The sequence below is a fragment of the Ascaphus truei genome, chromosome 15, assembly GCF_040206685.1.
Source record: "Ascaphus truei isolate aAscTru1 chromosome 15, aAscTru1.hap1, whole genome shotgun sequence".
NCBI classification, from domain to species: Eukaryota; Metazoa; Chordata; class Amphibia; order Anura; family Ascaphidae; genus Ascaphus; species Ascaphus truei.
Genome location: NC_134497.1, coordinates 37637966 through 37663101, shown reverse-complemented (window position 1 = coordinate 37663101; position 25136 = coordinate 37637966). Strand labels below are relative to the sequence as shown.

The 25136-nt window shown below is 47.0% G+C and overlaps 1 protein-coding gene across 6 annotated transcripts in view; it reads right to left on the bottom strand.

Annotated features, from left to right (window-relative positions):
- The window catches only part of LOC142466818 (uncharacterized), a 122449-nt gene that overhangs the window by 78666 nt on the left and 18647 nt on the right, over positions 1 to 25136 (bottom strand). Inside the window, exons 3-4 of one of the 6 annotated variants that reach the window (XM_075572290.1) lie at positions 12315 to 12499; positions 8447 to 8636 (exon numbers count right to left, since the gene is read on the bottom strand). The exons of 3 other annotated variants lie outside the window; for them this stretch is intronic. The gene's annotated coding sequence lies outside the window, so the exon portion shown is untranslated. The remainder of the gene's footprint in view (positions 1 to 8446; positions 8637 to 12314; positions 12500 to 25136) is intronic. 2 more of the 6 variants (XR_012788232.1, XM_075572289.1) reach the window with 2 other exon arrangements.

Below are 25136 nucleotides of genomic sequence, written 5' to 3'. Positions count from 1 at the left end.
TCCTCTCTCTGACCATCATCTCATCTCATTCTCTTTATCTCGCTTCTCCCCTTCTCCACCTCCATCTACACCCCGGTTCTGCAGAAACCTGCGCTCTATTCACTTACCTGACTTTGAGTCCACTTTACACTCCTCCCTCTCCTCTCTCAGCTCTGCTACAGACCCTGACAACCTGGTCAGAAAGTACAACTCTGTCTTGTCCTCGTCTCTTGATCTATATGCCCCGCTTTCTCTCTGCCGCCCTCGCCCTTCTAACCCTAGACCCTGGCTAAATTCCCACACGCGCATGCTGCGTTCCTCCACTCGTTCCTCTGAACGCCTCTGGAGGAAGTCTCACACTCTCGCAGACTTCCTTCACTACAAATTTATGCTATCCTGTTTCAACTCTGCCCTCTCGCAAGCTAAACAAGCCTACTTTTCTGCACTAATCAACATGCACAAGTCTAACCCACGCCGACTGTTCTCTGTCTTTGATACTCTACTCAAACCACCCTCAGCTGCCTCTCCTTCCTCCATCTCCGCTCAGGACTTTGCTGACTATTTTAAGGAAAAGGTGGAATACATACGGCAGAACATCCCCTCTGTTTCTTCCCCCCATCCTACACCTCTTCCTAACTCTCCTCCTGCCTTCCTTGAGTCTTTTTCCACTGTCTCAGAGGAGGATGTGTCGCTGTTGATCTCCTCTTCTCCCTCTACCACTTGCCCTCTTGACCCCATTCCCTCCCATCTCCTAAAACCTCTAGCTCCTACTATAATCCCTACGCTTACACACATTTTTAACTCCTCCCTCTGCTCTGGAACCTTTCCATCCTCCTTCAAACATGCAACAGTCATACCATTACTCAAAAACAGCAAGCTTGACCCTACCTGTCTTTCTAACTATCGACCTGTCTCCCTCCTGCCTTTTGCCTCTAAACTCCTTGAACGTCTTGTATTCTCTCGCTTGCTCCATTTTCTCAACACCTATTCTCTCCTAGACCCTCTACAATCTGGCTTCCGCACTGCTCACTCCACCGAAACAGCCCTCACCAAAATAACTGACGACCTCCATGCTGCCAAAGACAGAGGTCATTACACTCTGCTCATATTACTCGACCTCTCTGCAGCATTTGACACCGTGGACCACCCTCTTCTCCTCCACATTCTCCATACTCTAGGTATTCGGAACAAAGCTCTATCCTGGATCTCATCCTACCTCTCCCATCGTACTTTTAGTGTCTCTTCTGCTAACACCTCCTCCTCCTCTATTGATCTCTCTGTGGGGGTACCCCAGGGCTCTGTCCTGGGACCTCTTCTCTTTTCTCTGTACACACTCTCTCTAGGTGACCTAATAACATCTTTTGGGTTTAATTATCACCTCTATGCCGACGACACACAAATATACTTTTCAACACCTGACCTTACACCTGCTGTACAAACCAAAGTTTCTGAATGTCTCTCTGCTATATCATCCTGGATGGCCCTCCGACGCCTTAAACTCAACATGGCTAAAACAGAGCTCCTCATACTTCCTCCCAAACCTGGCCCTACTACCTCCTGCCACATTACTGTTGGAACTACAATCATTCACCCAGTAGCCCAAGCACGCTGCCTAGGGGTCACGTTCGACTCCTCTCTCACATTCGCCCCTCACATTCAAAACATTTCTAAAACTTGTCGCTTTTTCCTCCGCAATATAGCTAAGATACGCCCTTTCCTCTGTTGTTCGACTGCTAAAACTCTGACTCAGGCCCTCATTCTCTCCCGTCTTGATTACTGTAACCTCCTGCTGTCCGGCCTTCCTGCCTCTCACCTGTCTCCCCTACAATCTATCCTAAATGCTGCTGCCAGAATCACTCTACTCTTTCCTAGATCTGTCTCAGCATCTCCCCTCATGAAATCCCTCTCCTGGCTTCCGATCAAATCCCGCATCTCACACTCCATTCTTCTCCTCACTTTTAAAGCTTTACATTCTTCTGCCCCTCCTTACATCTCATCCCTAATTTCTCGGTATGCACCATCCAGACTCTTGCGTTCTTCTCAAGGATGTCTTCTTTCTACCCCCTTTGTATCTAAAGCCCTCTCCCGCCTTAAACCTTTTTCACTGACTGCCCCACACCTCTGGAATGCCCTTCCCCTCAGTACCCGACTAGCACCCTCTCTATCCACCTTTAAGACCCACCTTAAGACACACTTGCTTAAAGAAGCATATGAATAGCACTGTGGATATTCTAAATACGATACATAATGCTTGGCCCCCTGCAGACGCACTTACCAGAACTCCCTCCTACTGTCTCTGTACATTCTCCCTACCTACCAATTAGACTGTAAGCTCCTCGGGGCAGGGACTCCTCTTCCGAAATGTTACTTTTATGTCTAAAGCACTTATTCCCATGATCTGTTATTTATATTATCTGTTATTTATTTGATTACCACATGTATTACTACTGTGAAGCGCTATGTACACTAATGGCGCTATATAAATAAAGACATACAATACAATACAATACAATAATATTTAACGATTTAAAAGGAAATCTCACTAGCTGCAAAACACCAATTAAAGTGGCAGAAATATTTCCAAATCCTTTGATAGTAAGTTGATAGTTTAATTTGTGAAGGTATAATTCAAAAATGTTTGTACAATGAATAGAATACGTGTCTCATTAGAAGATCACATATCAGTCACCGGGTGTTCCCGTTACTGCACCATGTACAAGGTCTCTAATAGTTATAGGATGACCCAACTTTCTACTAAATCTCCATTGTTAAATTAGGAACCAAATTCCCAATGATTGTATTTGACATCACTTATTTTTATTTTTTTTAGGGAATAAGGAGTCTCTACTTGTGTCACTGATCCTCCCCCATACAAACATTGCATTTTATTAATCAAAAACAAATAAAAAAATAATATATACACACACATATATATATATATATATATATATATATATATATATATATATATATATATATATATATATATATATATATATATATATATATATATAGCTGCTGGGGTTTAGGTGACAGCAAATACTGTGTTTTAATCACGATGTCTAGCAGTAAAGAAAGGTTAGCCAGATGTGAGGGAAACACTTTGAGGTCTGAGCGAATGCGAGCGCGAGCACGTGCACAGTGCAGGCTAGAAGTGTGGGGGAAGCGGTTTGAGGTCTGCGCATGCACGGGTGGCGTGCACGCACAGTAGTAGCATGACGTCGCTTCCGTCATGGAATTCTGTTACAGCACAAGGGATTTTTCCTATCAAAACTCTATAGGTGCCAGCAAACAAGTTTCACTACACAAACTGTCTTACAAAAGGTCATGCAGGAGAGGTAAGTTGGCATCTACTATATATTTCTGAAAGCACTGTATGTCTGCGTCCCTAGCGGCAATCTCATTGGTCCCTTGGCCCGGCCGCCCCCGCACACCTCTCATTGGGCTCACACACTCACACCACCCCCTTAGCCCGCCCCCCACACCTCTCATTGGCCTGAGGCGGAGTGACGGGCCAAAGGTCCAAAAAAAAAAAAACACACACACACACACACACACACACACACATACACACACACACACATATCTCTGTCCTCTCCCCATCACACTCACCTCCCCCCCTCCCCGGTGCTCACCTCCCTCCCCGCCCGCACTCACCTCCCGCTCCACTCCCTCTACACACCACTCCCTCCCGCTACACACCACTCCCTCCCGCTCCACTCCCGCACTCACCTCCCGCTCCACTCACCTCCCTCCCGCTACACACCACTCCCGCACTCACCTCCCGTGGAGGAACAGGCAGGCTGCCACGTGGCGCCTAAGATGGCGGACCCCCTTCCTCCCTCGCGCTCCATTCCCTCCCGCTCCATTCTCTCGCGCTCCACTCACCTCCCTCCCGCTACACACCACTCCCTCCCGCTACACACCACTCCCTCCCGCTACACTCACCTCCCTTTCCACTCACCTCCCTCCCCCCTCACCTCCCTCCCCCTCAACTCCCTCCCCGGCGGGGGAACAGGCTGGCACGCGGCGCGTAAGATGGCGGCGGCCGGAAGTACAGGTAGGTGTCGCGTGTGTTGCTCCCGCACCTCCCCCCCACCTGCGGCGCCGCACGGAACTGAGAAAGGGCGCATCACGGGACTGAGACGTGTGTGTGTGTGTGTGTGTGTGTGTGTGTGTGTGTGTGTGTGTGTGTGTGTGTGTGTGTGTGACTGAGTGCGACACTGCCCCCCTCCTGTCCACTGCCCCCCCCTCCTGTCCACTGCCCCCCCTCTCCTGTCCACTGCCCCCCCCTCCTGTCCACTGCCCCCCCCTCCTGTCCACTGCCCCCCCCTCCTGTCCACTGCCCCCCCCCCTCCTGTGCACCGCCCCCCTCTCCTGTCCACCGCCCCCCCCTCCTGTCCACCGCCCCCCCCCCTGTCCACCGCCCCCCCCCCTGTCCACCGCCCCCCCCTCCTGTCCACCGCCCCCCCTCCTGTCCACCGCCCCCCCTCCTGTCCACCGCCCCCCCTCCTGGCCACCGCCTCCCCCTCCTGTCCACCGCCCCCCCCTCCTGGCCACCGCCTCCCCCTCCTGTCCACCGCCTCCCCCTCCTGTCCACCGCCCCCCCTCCTTCCCACCGCCTCCCCTCCCCCCTTCCCACCGCCTCCCCTCCCCCCTTCCCACCGCCTCCCCCCTTCCCACAGCCTCCCTTCCCACCGCCTCCCCCCCCTTCCCACCGCCTCCCCCCCCCCTTCCCACCGCCTCCCCCCCCTTCCCACCGCCTCCCCTCCCCCTTCACCCCCTTCCCACCGCCTCCCCCACCTTCCCACCGCCCCCCCTTCCCACCGCCTCCCCCCCTTCCCACCACCTCCCCCCCTTCCCACCACCTCCCACCTTCTCCCCCTTCCCACCACCTCCCCCCTTCTCCCCCTTCCCACCACCTCCCCCCTTCTCCCCCTTCCCACCACCTCCCCCCCTTGCCCCCCTCCTCCACCCCTTGCCCCCCTCCTCCACCCCTTGCCCCCCATCTCCACCCCTTGCCCCCCTCCTCCACCCCTTGCCCCCCTCCTCCACCCCTTGCCCCCCTCCTCCACCCCTTGCCCCCCTCCTTTACCCCTTGCCCCCCTCCTCCACCCCTTGCCCCCCTCCTCCACCCCTTGCCCCCCTCCTCCACCCCTTGCCCCCCTCCTCCACCCCTTGCCCCCCATCTCCACCCCTTGCCCCCCTCCACCACCCCCTCCTCCCCTTCCCGCCGCCCTTCGCCTTCCTGCCCGCCTTACCACCTCCCCACCCCCGCCTCTGCCTTTCACCCGCCCTTACTCCGGCCGCCTCTGCCTTTCACCCGCCGCCTCACAGCCGCTGCACGCACTCAACAGACACCCGCCACACTCGACGCATACCTGCTGCCTCCCGCCCCTACGCACCGAAATCACTGACCCACCGCCTCACACCCTAGCAGGACCCCCACTCACAGACACCACTCACAACCCAAGCGCCACCCGCCGCCTCACACCCTAGCAGGACCCCCACTCACAGACACCACTCACAACCCACGCGCCACCCGCCGCCTCACACCCTAGCAGGACCCACAGTCACAGACAGCACTCACAACCCACGCACCACCCGCCGCCTCACACCCTAGCAGGACCCCCACTCGCAGACAGCACTCACAACCCACGCGCCACCCGCCGCCTCACACCCTAGCAGGACACACGCCTCACATTTTTACATCACTTATGGCACCAAAATATACATTGTACTGTGGTGTGGTTACAATAAACCATTTTTATACAACATCGTATTACATTTTCTTCCATCTTTCTTTTCAATATTATTATCCAACCTTTACAGCAAACAGTCACCTATTGTTCCACAATTTATAAATAATACTACCTATTACGCACTTACATCCCGGGCAACGCCGGGTCTCTCAGCTAGTATCACATAAAGTTCAGGATGAAAGTAAACGGTAGATGTACATTGTAAAGATGAAGGGTTTAGCACAAAATGTGCAGCATGAGGGCCGGGAGAGTAGCTGTAGTGGATCATACAACATTCAAAGTGGATCATAATATTTAACAATTTAAAAGGAAATCTCACTAGCTGCAAAACACCAATTAAAGTGGCAGAAATCTTTTCAAATCCTTTGATAGTAAGTAGATAGTTTCAGTTGTGAAGGTATCATTAAAAAATGTTTGTACAATGAATAGAATACGTCTCATTAGAATCTCACATATCAGTAACCGGGTGTTCCCGTTACCGCACCATGTACCAGGTCTCTAATAGTTATAAGGTGACCCAATTTACGGCTAAATCTCTATTGTTAAATCAGGAACCAAATGCCTAATTATTGTATTTGGCATCACAGATGTTATTCAGACTTAATTAATCTATACCAATATCATCCAGTGAATTCCAGAACTGTGTTAATTTTTTTACAACAATGGTTTAGAGGTTTTTTTTTTAAGGGAACAAGGCGTCTCTACTTGTGTTACTGATTCTCCCCATACAAACATAGCATTTTATTAAACACAATGATATGTATGAAGTATATAAAGGATATTGGGCACTATTCTAGAAGGGGGGTGGAGGTAGGTGCTGTGGTTAATGGCGGTAGTTGCCTTGGGGAGGGTGGTTAGGCTTCCCGTGGGGGGTGGACGTGGTGCTTAGAGGGGTTAACCCCTTAATCACTGTCATGGAACAGGAATACCCCTGTCTGCACTTCTGTCTCACCCACCCCCCTGTCCTTGCAGCCCTGCTTGTCAGCCTGCTTAGTGGCAGCTGTATGTGTTTGGTTCTACACGCAAATCCAATGCTTGTGTGATAATACAGAGCCATTTCCCCTCTCCCAGCAGCCTGCTGTATTAAAAGATGCAACATTATTGCTACATGTTGTAGCTTCCCCAGACACTCCTGTGAGTTGCCATGGCAGCCCCAGCTTTTCTCACAAATGGGCTGGTCTGCTTTCTCCCCCTCTGCTCTGCCCACAGATGGTCTGTCCCCAGACTATCTTACTACCCAGCATACATTGCTTTTTCCTTTTCCACCATTCCTCTGGACTCGTGAGTACCTGGCTGTAACCCCTGTAATGGTAATGCAGAATTATCTTTTCACCTCCCTTTACTACTGAGCACACACAGAGATTTAGACCTACACCTCTACACAAGAGACTGTATTTTATACTGCTTTCCCCAAAATAAAGTAAGAAAAGAAACAGACCTTGTCGTGCTTGGAAAAGAGGGTGAGTTGACACTATCTGAGCTAAGTCATTCTACACGTGACCCTCTGGCTTTCAGAATAATCACCTTAGCGACTAGAATGGCAATGCTTTACTGGACACTATCGGGGTCAACAGGGTTAGCGAATGTTTTCTTTTAATAAAGTATTAACCCCTTTGGTGCCTCTGGTATACCTTGGTAACCACAGGCATGAAATGGGTTAATATTATTTTGATAATAGGTTTCTGTAATAATAGACATTACAGAAGCCTATGACAGAAATATTAACCCAATGCGGTATGTAACACATTATTAACGGTCGCGTTAATTCCCATATCGCGAGATTGGCCTAAATATCGCACCCAGTAAATTACCACAATCTTGATATATACCACATTAAAATTGCGGTAATAACACCCGTTAGTTGATTATTTCTCCGGGTGTGATATAATCTCCACTTTAACAGAATTTGATGTATCTGAGCCATAGGGTTTTGTTTATGCCTGTGGGACAAACCAAGAACTAACCACGCTTTACTAGCCACTAAGGTGGCAAAGAGGGGTATGCAGTGTAATGTAATGTTTATATTATACCTTGTGGTCAGATAGTCATGGAAACCAATGGACTTCTAAAGGGTTAATATGTACTGTAATGTATTTTAATAACTATTTTATCATCTATTCCATGTTGGTTTAGCTTATAATAATAATAGTAGTTTGTTCTTGTATAGCACTGCTATTTTTACATGTCAGAGTCAGTGTCTTTACTCACTGAGCTGCTCCTTCCTCTCTCTTATTTTGCCTATGTATATAATGGGCAGTATATTGGCCATTATATACATAGGAAAGACACGGCTAACGCCAGCCTGGAGTAGGTGATAAAATATTCGCGGTATTTCTGCCGTTCATCCCGTTCCAATAAATATCTCAACTTGATGTATCGCAGTTTTAATTGAAAATGTGGTATTGTGTCTGTTTTTTATCAGATCCAGTGATTTTAACGGGTCCAATAAAAAGTGCTTTATTTTTGGCACTGCAACACTTATTCATTGAACGATAAAACTAAGGCCCTTTTTTATGGGAGGTAATACGGCATTTTTGGTTACCGCAGCTTGATGTATCCGGTCCTTTGACTCAAGTCAGGTTTAGTGATATTAAGTTCTAGTTGACACGCAATGGTGTATGCAGATCTATCAATATTTGCAATTTAACTTCAGTAATAAAACAACAGGGATGTAAAAACCACACAACACACATATTCCTGATTACCTGGTGTTGGCGCGTTACTTTTCCACAGAGCACCCACTTGATACCAAGCTCTTTCCCATATTCATCTCCATACCAGACAAAGAGCTCTGTGTGTGGGGGGAGGTCTGTGCAGGTTCTGTAGTAGATTTTCCTGGGGTACTGCAACGCCACAAGGTTCTGTTCTTCCTCGTTTCTCGCACAATTTACAAACCTAAAATTGGGATAGTTAGTGAGGTCTCAAAGTATTGTCTATTTTATAAAGGAAGAGCTGAAAAATATACAAGTTGTTAATAATGTGACTTGTTTTCTCTTTCTTCTCTACAGTTTTTGAGGTGAACAGAAGTTAATTGAGAGCAATGTATATACGATGGCTCACTTGTATGTACCCACAGTTTGAAAGGAATGGGAGCCACAGGCCACACCAGTGACTACTTTCTTTCACTTAAAAAAAAAAAAAACTGTTTTAATGAAAAAATCCCCTAAACATGACTAGATGACACAAGTGCCACAAAGGTGAGTTTTCTTCCGGTGGAACTAAACAGAACGTGGGGTTGATATAACAAGATGTTTTAGCAGGAATGTGTTCCATTAGCAAGCTGAGCGTATAACAGGCCCTGGACTGATTTGGAAACTGGAATATAGATAAAGCCTTGAGCCACAGTCTAATGAGGTAACAATGTCGGTTTGGGCTTGAATAAGAAAACTAAAAAAAGTGGAACCAGCCCCTGTAAGAAAAGTGTAACATTATGCCCAAGTGCAGGGTCATTAACATATATGATCAAATACAGAAATGCTGTTTAAAGCTTAAAAGGAGTCCGTATGAAAAGGTATCATGCCAAGCACATCTCTGAGGAAGGCAGCGTGGCCTTGGTGTCTCTGATTTAGAGAAGGAGGGCATCATGTTATTAAAGCAGGAGAATAAAAAGGTGAGAGCGCACATGAAGTTTTACTTCCATCCTTTTTCCTATTGTCTCCTCAGTCCTATTTGTCTGTACATTGTTTGAACAGGCCGTTTAAGGCGACATACGGGCAGCAAGGGGAGAGATGCAAAGTGAGGGGAGAGATGCAAAGAGCTGCTGTGATCACATGCTCATTGCCATTTACTTGAGTAGCTGTTAAAGTGCAATTGAGGCTATTGCGCTTTAGTGAATCTAGTGTTTGGTAAACAAAGGAGGCAAAGTGGATAAGGAAAAATAACCCCCTGCAGATCAGTACCTGGGAGGCAAATAAAGGGTGTGGTAGGAAGGGGGATACAGAACACAAACAGCAATAGAAACACAGTAAGACAAACCATGTGTGACTGGTAACTCTTTGTGATGGTGAGTGGGTAAACCAGGCTCAATAATAAGGGTTAAGCCCACTTGGTTACCCCTGATCCGTGTGTTGGGGTCCTAGAGTGTCAGCTCTTGGACCTGACTGTTGTATATGCATTACTGTGACTATGTAAATTATGCGACAATAAAGAATTTTTGTGAGGGTTTGGGGGCAGAGCGCGGTGAGAGGGTTGGGGGGGAGAGCGAGGTGAGGGGGTTTGGGGGGGAGAGCGAGGTGAGGGGGCTTGGGGGGGAGAGCGAGGTGAGGGGGATTGGGGGGGGGGAGAGCGAGGTGAGGGGGTTTGGGGGGGGGGGGGGAGAGTGAGGGGATTGGGGTGGGAGAGCAAGGTGAGGGGGTTGGGGGGGATAAGCCTAGTAAGAGTAGAGAGTATATCTTCTTATTCTATAACAAGAATCAAAGAAGTCCAGAGCAACATCCAATGTGACAAAGATACACAGTGAAATATATCTCTTGAAAAAAGGTCAACTAGTTAACCCTTTAGCTAAAGCGTATAAGCCTGCGAGCCACTTATTATTCTATAATACAATAAAGTTTGGAGCGCAGAGAGAAAAGGGTGGTGTTAGACAAAATCACTTTAATGGGTAAAATAACATTTAAAACTTATAGCCTATCGGGGGTTCATTTCTATTATCCAGCCAGAGCCAGCACTTCCTCAGTAGTGATCTCGCGAGAGAGCCCTGTATTGGACTTCTACTTCCGGGTTGTAGCAGGGCAGCGACTCGCATTAGGACACTGCCGAGGGAGGCAGTGTTAGTGAGGACAGGCTTGGGAACCCCATGGGCGATGCAGCTTTACTAATTGTAAGTTTTAAATGTTATTTTACCCATTAAAGTGATTTTGTCTAACACCCCCCTTTTCTCTCTGCGCTCCAAACTTTATTGTATTTCTGACTGTTGTCCCGGGTGATCGCCGGAGGATTTGGGAGCTGCGGGGGAGAGGTGGATAAACAGAGATATCCAGGAGAGAACAGACGAGCGCAGTCTCCTTTTCTGCTGGGAACTTATTATTCTATCCCTGACACCAGAAAAGGGTACTTAGACATTTTAGCACCAGATACAGTGTGAAAGTATATTTTATTAAAGGATTATATTTAATAGGTATATATGCTGTATGCACAACAGAAAGACCGAACACTGCCCACCTAAATAGGTATAGGTAGAAGTTATATAGTGAGGACGGTGCATATAGGGAGAGCCAGAGGCAAATATGCAAACAAACCAGGCGAAATCAGAATCACCCAAAAAGAACCCTATTTGCTGCACTCGGTATAGAGGTATAATCACATAACAGTCAAATACTTATATAGTTGGCAATAGGATACACATGATCTAAAGTAACCGCTCCAAACACTGTAGGAGGACGGGTACCAATAAAAACCAAAATAATAAAATGTTATTTAATATTGAAACTTCGACACAAAAACACACACAGTTCAAATAAAAACAACTATTGGGAACAATTCCCCGGTGTCACATGAGTAGTGTAATGGGTGCTGATAAATAGTAAACTACCACGTATCCCAGTATGTAGTTTAAATATAGGTGTATATGTAGCAATCCCAAAATCAAGCATGCAAAATAACAGCTTGTTATCATAACAGGTCATGAATGGGGTATATTACATGGAACGGGATAAATAAACCCACTGGTAACTCTGGCATATATGATGCATACCGAGCAAATAAATAAATAAAGGCAGACCCCGGTAGGACTCACAGCAAGGACTCCTGCTGTGTTACTCCGATGGGCCATTATGTCTACAACTGACCGTCTCGGGTTCACCACGCGGGGTAACGCGGGATGTACCGGGTAAATGTTCGAATAACGGCCGCTGCATCTGTATGTCTTTATTTATATAGCGCCATTAATGTACATAGCGCTTCACAGCCCCTCCAATGTGCCACAACCTGCTCATCAGCTTCTGCCTCAATAGCACTACCATTTCCAGTACGGGTCAACCAACACTGAAAACCAGATAAATCCACATTCCTGCTACCTGTCACAACCAGAGTACCAGTCTCACCCTGAGTTTCTGTGTCCATCTGGTTACCTTTATCTTTGCTACATCAAATTGACAAAACATATATGGTAATAAGTAAGGAAGGGTTCACAGTTTTAGTGTAAGGACCTGCATTAATTTGGTTTACCTTGACATGGTATGCAGGCTTACGACGCTTATTATTATTTAAGTATTTAAACTTTATACTTATTACCATATATGTTTTGTCAATTTGATGTAGCATTGGGCACCTCCGTCTTTTCTTGTATACATTTGCCACCACGCTCAGTAGCACTCATTTTGGCATAAATCTATTTTCATGATGTGGTGGGTGTAGGAGTTTGAGCTCTCTGGGAATGTGTGTGTGTTTACCTTTATCTTTACCAGCATGGGTCAAGCAACTCCACCAAGACAATGAACCTGAATCCCAATGATATGATCGTTTCTAGCATTTACGCACAGCACACCCCTGGCATCAACAGTGGGTCACTGATACCTTATAAGCCAACAAATGCAATTAATAAAAGGGTGGGTGGGTGTCCTACACATACTGTACCTCTCAGCATTGGCGAGCTGTGCTCTGATCTCTCCTCTCTGCTGCAGTCTCAGATTCACTTTCCCGGAAGTGGAGACACTGACTACATCCAGGTCACAGCTCTGTGTCCTACTGCGCATGCTCACACTAAGGAGGCTCATGGGAGTTGTAGTTTTTAAACTTCAAAACGGATCACGTGTCACATACTGTGTAGATTAGAAACAAGACAGTAACATTTCCCAGGCACTGTGCTAGGGAAAGATAGTTTCTGCTGCATGTAGATGTGTATACTCCTCCAGTTCATCACTGTGTATATCTGTTCTCTCTGTGTCTCTCTCCCCCGTCTCTCTCTCTCCCCGTCTCTCCTTCTCACCCCCAATCTCTCTCCCCCCGTCTCTCTCCCCCCATCTTTCTCTCTCCCCCCCATCTCTCTCTTTTCCCCCGTCTCTCTCTCTCCCCAGTCTCTCTCTCTCTCTCTCTCCGTCTCTCTATCTCCCCCATCTCTCTCCCCCTTCTCTCTCTCTCCTCCCTTCTCTGTCTCTCGCTCGAATTCTCTCTCTCTCTTTCTCCCCCGTCTCTCTCCCCTTCTCTCTCTCTCCCCTTCTCTCTCTCCCCTTATCTCTCTCTCCCCTTCTCTCTCTCTCCCCTTCTCTCTCTCTCTCCCCTTCATCTCTCTCTCCCCCCACCCCTCTCTCTCCCCCCACATCTCTCTCTCCCCCCATCTCTCTCCCCCCAGTCTCTCTCTCTCTCTCTCTCTCCGTCTCTCTATCTCCCCCATCTCTCTCCCCCTTCTCTCTCTCTCCTCCCTTCTCTGTCTCTCGCTCCCCTTCTCTCTCTCTCTCTTTCTCCCCCGTCTCTCTCCCATTCTCTCTCTCTCCCCTTCTCTCTCTCTCTCCCCTTCTCTCTCCCTCCCCTTCATCTCTCTCTCCCCCCACCCCTCTCTCTCCCCCCACATCACTCTCTCCCCCCATCTCTCTCCCCCCCACCCCCCACATCTCTCTCTCCCCCCCCCCACCTCCGTGAGAGAGAACCTGTTACTAATAATTTTGAATCCCACCACTGGCCATGGGGTATTCTTGTTCTCAATGTGAAAATCCAATAAAGTTCACGTTGGTCCAGTAATTTAATCCTGTTACCCCCTCTGATGGGATTGGGAACATGTTCTATTCCCATATAAGAAAAAGTATCCACACTTCCTAAGATACAGTTAGTAAAGTATTGTGAAACCGGGTGGGTGAGATCCCCCTTCATATGATTATGTCACATGATAGTCTCAGCATCAATATTTAAAACCAAGTCTTACAAAGACATTGGTGTATAAAATAAATAAATACAAATTAGTGGACCAAATTCCTTGAAATACTGCCATTAGGAACACATAGGTTCACAATTAAGTGTAGCGACGTTTGGTCAGAGTCCCCTCTAATGGCAGTAGAGGGGAAGAGTCAAAATGCAGTCACCACTCTATGAAAAAATATCAGAGTGATGCTCTTAGCTCACAGTTCATAAAAATAATAAATGATAACATAGAAGATGCTACATAACAAGAGACCTTTTGGATCTATAAATTGGGGACTCTAGCTCCAGCTGGACTAAATATTGATATAGATCTTGGGGCGTTTATCTAAGATCTAGTTTTGGCTCTACGGGTTATCTTATGTCCCTGTATGACTGATTTGAGTTTTCTGTTTTTCTCCTTTATTGCCATTTTAGAAGCAGTTATACCAATCGTCATCGTTTTTTATATATGTAATGGTTATTCCCCCCCAATCACAGATAGGGACCATATGGGGAAATCTACATGTTACAGTGTGGTGCAATACCTGTTAGGCTCACAGGAGGCCTGAACCTCCGCCACTGGGAGCCTGGGGTGTATCCTGGAACGTATGCTTACAGCGCCTCCACCGGTGCAGGGGTTCCAGGTGTATAGAATGACCCCTGACACCGGAACATCCATAAAGTAACCAGCCCACACCAAAGGTTATGGCTAAAAGGGTTTACTATAGGGATCATTAACATAACACACACAGTATCATAATATAGAGAATCAACAGCTCTATGCATAGCAAAACATACATTGGGTGCAAGGGCACCAATATTCCCTTGGTAAAGACCCTTGGCCTCTCCGCCCAATAATAACCCAACCATACAGTGCCCACAATAATCGGGTGCTCGGCACCAGTGTCCCAGTGTCCTGGACCCCCACCTAGATGTGTGGCAGCGCTGCTCACGTGTATAGTTGGTGCACTTATAGATACCTGCCCGGACACACGTCCGTGCCCAGGTTTAAAGCTCTTCAAAAAGGGTCTGACGCGGGGGGGCTTCCTGTGACGTCATCAAGCATGGCTGGGTAAACGTGGAGCTCCGCAGCCCCGCCAGCTTTTAACTATTGAAAAACACCCTTCTGGCCCGAAAATCTTCACCAAATTAAGCTCATAGAGAAGACCAATCGACCGGGAATGTCTAAACAAAAAAAAAGCGGCAGCCCAAGGGGTCTCTGAATACTTTTCGCCGCCTCAGAAGAGAGCTGAGGAGCCGGGCAAAAAACAAGATGGCGCCAGAACACGAGATGCAGCGCTGACTGCAGACAACTGGCAGCAACTGAGAGCAAGCCCGAGGCCTGAAGAACCAATAACCCGAGCATACCTGGAGGAGCTCTTTAGTGCAATGCAATCCAAACTACACATATCCCTACAAGCGGATATAAAAGAGGCTGTCAGAGATATCAGGCAGGATATTGCGAGCCTGACGACAAGAGCAACGGAGACAGAAAATAAAATGGAGGAGTCCCTCACACGGCAGACTGCAGCAGAGCAAGAAATCATATGATTAGGAGAGGAGATATTAACCCTCAAAGAAGGTCTGGAAGACCAAGAAAACAGAGACAGACGGCAGAACTTGCGCGTCCGAAATGTCCCTGAAACAATATCACCAGAGAATATCAGACCATACCTAATCGAACTGTTCACTTTGATTTGCGGAGATATAGATGAAAAGGACCTTGAGATTGATAGGGCCCACCGGGCTTTGGGGCCGGAATCGGATAATCTGAAATGCAGACGCAACATAATCCGGAGAATGCATAGCTTCTCTGCTAAAGAACGGATCATAGCGGCCTGTAGAGAGATGGAATCTATAGTATTCCACGAAGAAACCCTGCTGATGTTCAACGATCTCTCGCGGCTAACCATCATCCGCCGCAGGGAACTGAAGCCCCTTACAACTATAATGCGGGAGAAAGCGATAAAATACCGCTGGTGGTTCCCATTTAAATTGATTGCCAGCAAGGGGGGAAGATTCCGGACCATGCGCCACCCCGAGGATATGGACCCGTTTGCCCGTTCGCTAGGCCTGACTCCCCCTCCATCATGGTCGACCGAGCTGCCGAACCACGGCCCCAGTGGGAGCAGAGGAGCCCCAGAACGGGCGTCTGCGAGAATAGCCGCTCACCACCAGAACCAAAACAGATAACCATCTGCGGACTCCGCCGAGACTCTACCTTAAAGAAAGGAGATGCCCTTACCTGTTTAGATGCCTTGGTTCCCGCCGACCCACGAGCTCCGGAGATGCAGCCTACATGTCTCTTCACAGCTGAGGACGTCCGACTAGTCGCTGAGGGTGGATCACGCTCTTTGTCCCTGCATCCAGCCGCACCAGCATGCCCGTTGAAAGAAGCTGGAGCCCCGTTGGGCCGCTGCAGCTGGTTTTTTTTGGGTGGGTGGGGGGCCTGCTTGAGCGAAGACTCCATCTGGAAGCTGGGTCTGCTTCCGAGGACCGTCTCACCACCCCAGAGAGAGAGCCGAGTCAAACCGTCAAACTCAGAAGTGGACGTATCGCAGGGTTTGTTGGGTGGACGGGAGGTGGGAGACAAGGGACTATCACTGCTCTATGCCTCGCCGTCGGCAATCCATGGCCTCCCCCCCTACACAGTCCAAGGCCCATTAAAGATGAACCGGAGTAGAAGCCCTAGACCCCCTAGCAATCCTGAGGGGGATACTCCTTCCCCCCCCCCGGCCTCCCTCCCCCCTCGCCCCCCCTTACATGTCATAATATATAGCTCCCCCTTGCTTAAGACCTACAATTCCTTAGCGAGATGTCTACCCCTATGATAAGCCATGACCAGCTAAAATCCAGAGCAAGTCCCGCTCAGTAGAGAAACCAATCTGACTAGACTCTGCCAATGTCTACACTCAGGGCTAGGGTTGTACACAACGCTGAAGTTACACACACTGTTGAATATGCTTGCATATGTACAGGGAACACAGAGTATACTAACTTGGTCCCCCTGTTCCCCCCCTCCCATGCTCCCCCCCCTCCCATGCTCTCCCCCCCTCCCATGCTCCCCCCCCATCCCCTACTCCCCCCCCCCCCTCCCGTGCTCCACCCCCCCCCTTCCTGGTATGAACCATAGTCTGTCACTACGTGTCTGCTAACCACGGCACCCTGCAAAGGGCATGAAAATGCAGCAGTGATTTAAGGATGCAGGTTACTGTTCACTTGTTTCGCTCACACCCATAAAATACGATGATATACTGTGGGAACCAACTGTTAACACTGCATGCTTAAATGTTTTTGTACCATCTTAACCTGATATATTGAAAGGTACAATGAGGAAATGTTTTAAATGGTTAAAAATGTATGTGAATCCTGTTCCTGCTTACCTTCTATCCATGAGTGAGCCTCCCTAAGCCTCACCCTCAGCCCCCCCTCCCCCCCCATCTCATTCCCCCACTCTCCCACCCCCTTGCCCCCCCCTCCTCCCCTCCCACCCCCCTCTACCCCCCTCTCCCTCCCCACCCCCCAGAAATCAGAGCCAAAGAGTTCACAAACCTGTCTGTTAATTACCGTACCTTACAACTGGCAAGAAAAGGAAGCACTGACTTAAAGGGAGCAGGATACTGCATACCTGGCTTGCTCAAAGTTACAAACTACAGTGCCTTACTGTGAAATCCAACTGTTAATATTGTATGACTAAAAGTAAGGGCACCTCCGTGGTTAGTGCCATTGAAAGGTCCAAGGGAGAAATGGTTCAATGCCTAAAAATGTATACGAATCCCGCTCCACCCTATTTCTCACTTAAAGCTGCAGTTCAGTCAATATCCTGCATGTGTGTTTTTTTTAATAAATCAGTTCTGTAGTAAGAAAAAATACTTTTAACATTTTCTGTTTAAAAAAAACCAACAACTTTGAAAGACCAATTTTCTTGTATTCTATTTTAACAGCCATTTGCTAAGGCACTGCCCCTTCATGTCCTGTCACAAGCCCAGGCACACGCCTTTGTCAGCCCTGCCCTCCCTCTAGCACATGTCAGTGCAGGAGTGCTCATGAATATTCATGAGCTTCCACTGAGAGACAGAAGCAGAAGAAAAACATATGCCAGCTCTAATTATGTCACCAAATTTCGCCTATCAATACATGGAGAACAAATTGACCTGCAGCTATACAGTTCTTTAGGTAATTAGAGATTGCACACATGAAACTATTAAAGTTAAAAAAAAAATTTAAAAAAAAAAAGACTGAACTGCAGCTTTAAGGATGAGACTCCTTAAGCCTCTCCCTATGTCCCCCCCTCCTCCCTCCCCCCACACTATTCCCATTTCTCCACCCCGGCCCCCCCTAACCACCCCCCCTCCCTCACCCCCAGCTAAATAAGAAAGCATTCTAACAATCAGAATCATGGTCAGAGTTCAGAGAAACCAGAGGTCTTGACACCTTGAACCCCCGTGTTCAGTAGAAAGCGGCTACGCTGAAGCATGTGGGTCCTGAGGTTACCAAGCTCAGTAAATTAAGGCAGAGATATTAAAGCCCTCCAAATTGCCCATTCGGCCTCACAAGGATCCCCTGAAATCCTAACCACAAGTTCCACAGCTCACAACCCCAGAAGGGTGCAAAGTTACGTAATGTATAGTTAGGGGCCCATGTTTCCCCCATCCCTAAAGGTCGTCGACACAGGACTCAAACCCCCGAGGGCTTTCAGCCCAATAACCGGTTAACAGTTACACCGGTTGTAACTCTTAAGGCCAAATTAAGGCCTAGTTTATTCTCTCTATCACCTGCTGGTACTGTCCCAGCAGGCCCCTCCTCTCCCCTCCTTCCCCTCTCCTACTCCAACCCCCCCTGGCCCTGGTCGGCTAAGAAAGACTCACCTCCACGAGCGTCTTGACAGTACTGATACCCTTCCTAAGTACAGACAAACATATTAAAAGCGAACCCCATGGCTAACCAATCGGCTATCAAACTAGTCTCTCCGTACGTAAAAGGTTTACAAAATAATCGGAAGAGGAGGCTAGCTCTGCAAGAATTGGAGAGCTTAAGGGGGGATATTGTATTCCTTCAGGAGACGCACTTCACATCCCAGGATCCGCCCAAAATTTTTCAAAATGCGTTCCCAATGAGTTATTACTCGTCATTTAGTAGTAAAAAGCGAGGAGTAGCAATTTTAATTCGCCAAGGCACTCCATTCAATCTAACAAAAATAACAACGGACCCAGAGGGTAACTTTCTAGTGGTGTATGGATCTCTGGCTGGCTCGTCGATTGCTCTGATCAACCTCTATGCACCAAATGAAAATCAAATCGAGTTCTTAAAAAAAGTACTAGAAGGGGTGGACCCTGAATATTTATCCTCAATAATACTGGGAGGAGACCTAAATATGGTATTAAACCCTATTGAAGACAAATCATTCAACCCAGGTCGGTTGCCCTCCGCCCAATCACATAAAACCGGGAAAAAATTTTAAGAGATAATTAAAGAGTTCTCTCTTATGGATATTTGGAGAATCCACGACCAGGGCCAGAAAGACTTCTCCTTTTACTCTTCCCCTCACCAGACGTACTCACTTATCGACTATTTTGTTGCTACTAAGAACATCCTAGAGGCCGCCACCAACTCGGACATTGGTCCGATCACATGGTCGGACCATGCCCCAGTTTCCCTGACACTCTTAATACCATGTACAAAAACGATTACTTAGAATTGGAAATTGAATGACTTCCTATTAAATAATATCGAAGTAGAGAAAGAAATTAAAAAAGCCCTCAAAGACTACTTTAACATTAACTATGGTTCGGTTTCATCCCCAGCAATCTTGTGGGAAGCCCATAAGGCCGCAATTAGAGGTAAAATGATCTCCAACGCCTCCCACAAAAAGAAAGTTAAAATAAAAATGATAAAAATACTAACAGATAAAATTCTCGATTTGGAAAAACAACACAAAGCTAATCCTTCAAAAAAAATATACAAACAATTGACTATTAATAGAAATGAGCTTAAGCAAATTCAATTGGAAAATGTAGAAAAAGCTCTTAAATGGACCAACCAAAAATAGTACGACAAGGGCAACAAAGCTGACAAACTTCTTGCTAGCAAGTTAAGAGGAGTGCAGAAAAGATCTCAAATAACAGCAATCAAGAGTACGTGTGGTGAGATATTATACAATGAAAAAAAAATAGCTGAAGAGTTTACCAAATTTTACACCAAATTGTATAACCTGAGGACCCAATGTAGCACACCAGAGCCCAACAGGTTAGACGCAATCACAAACTATCTCGATGCTTGCAACCTTCCCTCACTGACAGAGGAAGAGAACTCCGCCCTCAACTCCAAAATCTCGAAAGCAGAACTGACAGCAGTGGTGAAAACCCTGAAAACCTCTAAAGCTCCTGGCCCCCCGACGGGTTCACAAATGCCTATTACTGTATAAGAAATTTCTACCTATACTGTCCACTCACCTGCTGAACATGTTTAACTCATTCATGGAGGGAAACCCGATCCCCTCGTCAATGTCCCTGGCAAACATTGCTATTATACATAAGGAAGGGAAAAACCCTACGCAATGTGGGAGTTACAGGCCAATTTCCCTCCTGAATAATGATCTTAAACTTTACAGCAAGATCCTGGCAAATATACTAAACCCAATACTGCTTAGGTTAATAAATCTGGACCAAGTGGGGTTTGTCTCGGGGCGTCAAGCCTCAGACAATACTCGCAAAATAATCAATATAATTGATCATGTGCACCTCACAGGCTCCAAGGCAATGCTTCTGAGCTTAGATGCAGAGAAGGCATTTGATAGAATTCATTGGCTATTTCTCGATAATACTATGAAAAAATTCGGCTTTAAAGAATCCTATTTAGAAGGGGTCCGCGCCCTATACCAAAATCCGTCGGCCCTCGTCAGACTGCCAGGTGGGAACACCGAAAGATTCCAAATCAAAAATGGAACGAGACAGGGACGCCCTTTATCCCCCCTCCTCTTTGCTCTCACTATTGATCCTCTAGCGTCTAAAATAGGAAATAACATAAATATCCAAGGCATAGAAATAGGAAAAACAAATTACAAAAGTTCTCTCTTTGCGGACGATATTATCTTGACATTATCCAGACCCCAAACTTCCCTTCCTAACCTTCAAAGGGAACTAGGAGATTTCGGCAAAATATCTGGATACAAGATAAACAGCGACAAATCTGAAGCCCTTAACCTAAGCCTCTCAGAACCAGAAGTGAAATTGCTCAAATTGAATTTCAGCTATAGATGGAGTTCTTCATACATTAAATATCTGGGAGTGAATGTATCAAAGAACTACCAATCCTTATATCAGCATAATTACCCGGCTCTGTTTGACAAAATCAAAAGAGACCTGGATAAATGGGAAGGTTATCAGATTTCTTGGATCGGAAGAATGATCTCGATAAAGATGAACATACTCCCTAGATTATTATATTTTTTTCAAACTCTCCTGGTCCATGTTCCTGGTTCTGAATTAAAAAACATCCAAAATAGACTGTTCAATTTTATATGGCAGGGCAAAAGTCCCAGAGAAGTTAGATCGGTACTGTTGACATCAAGAGCAAGGGGAGGTATGGGTGTCCCAGACATCTCCAAATATTATCAGGCAGCCCAACTTAATCAAGCGGCCGTATGGAACGCTGACCCTGAACAGCGATGTTGGCTCGAAATAGAGTCGTACTATGCCAAAATGCCTTCTCTGCAAGCATGCCTATGGAGCCTGGATAGAGGAGATATGCACCTGAACAAATTTAAACTGGGAGCGATGAGCCATTCCTGGGAGGTCTGGCTGAAAGCCAAGACTAAGTTCAGACTTGTGTCCCCCAGCTCACAACTTACAATAATTTTTAATGACCCCAAATTCCCCCCTGGATGCGCTTCTAAATTATACGATCGGAAACACTCATGAAAGGGTAGAGCCCCTTCAAATTTCCTTGTGCTGCAGAGATTCACTCCAGGTATATGAAGTCCATTTAAATCAGCAACATGATAACAGACCATAAGGGGTTAACACATATGATGAAGAGCAAATGACTCTACTGACTCTCCCCTAGTATGGGAGCAGCCTGGCAACATACAGAGGGTTGACCCAGTAGGTTAAGTAACCTGCTAGGGACAATGAACAAACAATATAAAGTCCCCAGCGCTAAAGTCCAAGATACCGTGATCTTATAGGCAGTCTCTGGTCTTTAAGATGGTAATTGGTCTTTTTGGTATAGATGCTTCAGATGGGATAATGTCCTTGTAAATGGATACACCGTCTGGAATGACAGATACAAGACACACTTGATTGCGCAGCGTATTTCTGCAATCACAGCCCTATCTGAGAGTGAGAGAAATACTACTCACATAATGGACGCCAATGCAGACAGTTGAGAGGATCTGTACTTGCTCCCCTTCTCCTCTGCTCCTCTCACGAACCCCACGTGGAGACTGCTTTCTGGAGGCGACCTCAATCTTCAATGTCGTCAGGGGTTATCTCGTTGCGAAATCCCACCGATATGGTGCAATACTGGACCGTATTGCTCAAAATGCCGTCCGCAGCTTGTGTACCCTTCTAAGGGAGGAGGAGCTTAGTCCTTTGAGCCATCTCAGCACCCGTAGCCTGACCCCAGGGAGAGCCTCCGGCAGCACTGACGTCACACGCCGAGTCGACAGCGTGTCAGTGTGCAGGGATCCTCTCCATTGCGGCAGAAGGGTACACAAGCTGCGGACGGCATTTTGAGCAATACGGTCCAGTATTGCACCATATCGGTGGGATTTCGCAACGAGATAACCCCTGACGACATTGAAGATTGAGGTCGCCTCCAGAAAGCAGTCTCCACGTGGGGTTCGTGAGAGGAGCAGAGGAGAAGGGGAGCAAGTACAGATCCTCTCAACTGTCTGCATTGGCGTCCATTATGTGAGTAGTATTTCTCTCACTCTCAGATAGGGCTGTGATTGCAGAAATACGCTGCGCAATCAAGTGTGTCTTGTATCTGTCATTCCAGACGGTGTATCCATTTACAAGGACATTATCCCATCTGAAGCATCTATACCAAAAAGACCAATTACCATCTTAAAGACCAGAGACTGCCTATAAGATCACGGTATCTTGGACTTTAGCGCTGGGGACTTTATATTGTTTGTTCATTGTATTTATCAGGTTTGGAATAACCTGTCTTTATTGTTACCTAGCTGCTTATTTCACAGTATTTTTGTTACTCACCGGTTGTTGCACTAGCAATTTTCATTGTTTCAGCACATTTAGCACATACTGTTAGCACCTATCATTTTAGTGTAGGTTAGCGCTTTTGGAGGGGTTATCATTTTTGTTTTGTTCAACCTGCTAGGGACCCCTCAAATGTATAAATAGTGCACTAAAAGTGGCTGTTCCCCTGCTGGGGTGCTTAAGAATAAGAAATAAACTTACTCAGTTCTTTCATTTGTCTGTTCCAGTTGGCGTGCTCCAGGCTTGTGAGTAATAAAGTAGCAGGATTTCCTCTCCATAGGAAAGTAATCAGCGGGAACTGCTTGGACAAAAAATGGCAAGAAGGCTGGACTGTGCAAAAAATATATAAAATCCTTTATTGGTTCCCGGCAAACAATGTTTGCCGGGAACCAATAAAGGCTTTTATATATTTTTTGCACTGTCCAGCCTTCTTGCCATTTTTTGTTCAAGCAGTGCCCGCTGATTACTTTCCTATGGAGAGGATATCCTGCTAAATTATACGATCAATTTAAATCGAAAGGGATCAGGACGATCAGAGACATTCTGAGCCTAGGGAAACTCTTGAGCTACCAAAATTTACGTACTAAATATGATATTCCACAATTGGATACATTCAAATACCTCCAAATTAGACATTTTGGCCAGACAATATCCCCGAATCCAGAATTTCCCCCTCTCACTAAGTTCGAGAGACTATGTAGAGATAGCTCTCACCAAAAAGGGCTAATATCAAAAATTTACACTGAACTGGAAATATCAGCGGACCCTCCAACCCATGACTATATGCAAAAATGGGCAGCGGACCTGAATATAAATATCAATAGAGAGGATTGGGAAGATATTTGGGAAGTAGCCTCAGGAATTTCCATATGCACAACAACCAAAGAAAATATTTACAAAATAATGTTCTACTGGTACCTCACTCCAGTGAGGCTAAAGCAAATCTATCCTCTGGAATCTGATCTATGTTGGAGAGGCTGTGGACAAAAGGGGGACATGGCCCACATTTGGTGGTCATGTCCAGAAATTAAGAAATATTGGGATATGGTCCAAATTTTACTAAAGGAGGTTACTAGTCTCGACTTACCTATTGATCCACTGACCTTCCTACTGGCCAGGCCAATTAAAGAAATTGACCGCCCAGTGAGGAAATTAATCTCCTTCATCCTCACAGCGGCGAGATGTGAGGTTGTGGCCTCCTGGAAGAAAATGCCCCCCCCCCTCCAAAGGAAAGCTAAAAAACAGAATAAACGAAGTAATGCTTATGGAGAAGATAACTGCGCTCCTTAAGCAAAACACGACAGCTTTCTATAGAATTTGGGAACCATGGATAACTTTATAGAATGAGTCAAACTCACCAGGGTATAGTCAAGGAGATAATACGATGCGGATAAGGAAGCTGATGACAACCAGTACTTCATAGGAGTCCGTCCTAGATGGATATCAGTGACCAGGGTAGGCACACCCCACCACCTCCCCCCCCTCCTCCACCCCTCTCTCTGCCCCCCCCTCCCCCCTCTTTCTTGGCCTCCGTTTTCGGTAGGCCACCTGCCTCTGGCAACAGGTTTTGCCATCTTTCCCCTCCAAAAAATACAAAAATGTTTCTGTATTAGGCTTTGTATATTGTCCCCTGTATGTACATTTTATATCTGCCTAATAAAAATGTTTGGGAAAAAAAAAAAGGGTCTGACGCAGGAACAGGAATCCGCCTTTGCATGAGGTGTCTCCCTCATGGAGCGGCGCACCCACAGAATGTCTCTTGAAGTAGAGCCTGTCTGAGCCCAGACGCAGGCCGCGATCACCGCATGCAACTGGCACCGGTGATATCACATAACACTGTACTTTAGAAAGCAACCCCCCCTCGCACTGAAGGGTCCTTTCCAGAAACTACCAAACTGACTGCTGTAGCTGCGCTACAAAGCCACACTGTCTCTTCTTGTCAGAGCACACAGCACTGCAGCTGTGTCACTAACTAGACTCACTCTCAGCTAAGGGCAGGGTCCCTACCTAAGGGGCCTTCCCTATGAACTTACCCACTAACCTAGTGGGCAGTGGGACCTTCCTGAGCCTGGGGTATTCTCTGTGGCCTAGTACAGCACAGCACTGCTCTCTGTACACTACCTTCCCCAATCGCTTCCTGGATCCAACTGACTAGTGTGGCCTCTATGCAACATTGTATCCTTCTCCAACTATTTGCTGTCTGGCTGCACGTGATGTGGGTGAAAGGGCAGTCCCCAGAGGCTGCTGGGAGTTGTAGTCCGTCATGGCCCTCTTTAACGTTAGGACCGCGTGGTGCGCTATGTCTGCCGCGCCTGTGCAACCCTGTAATGGCCGCCACTGCTCT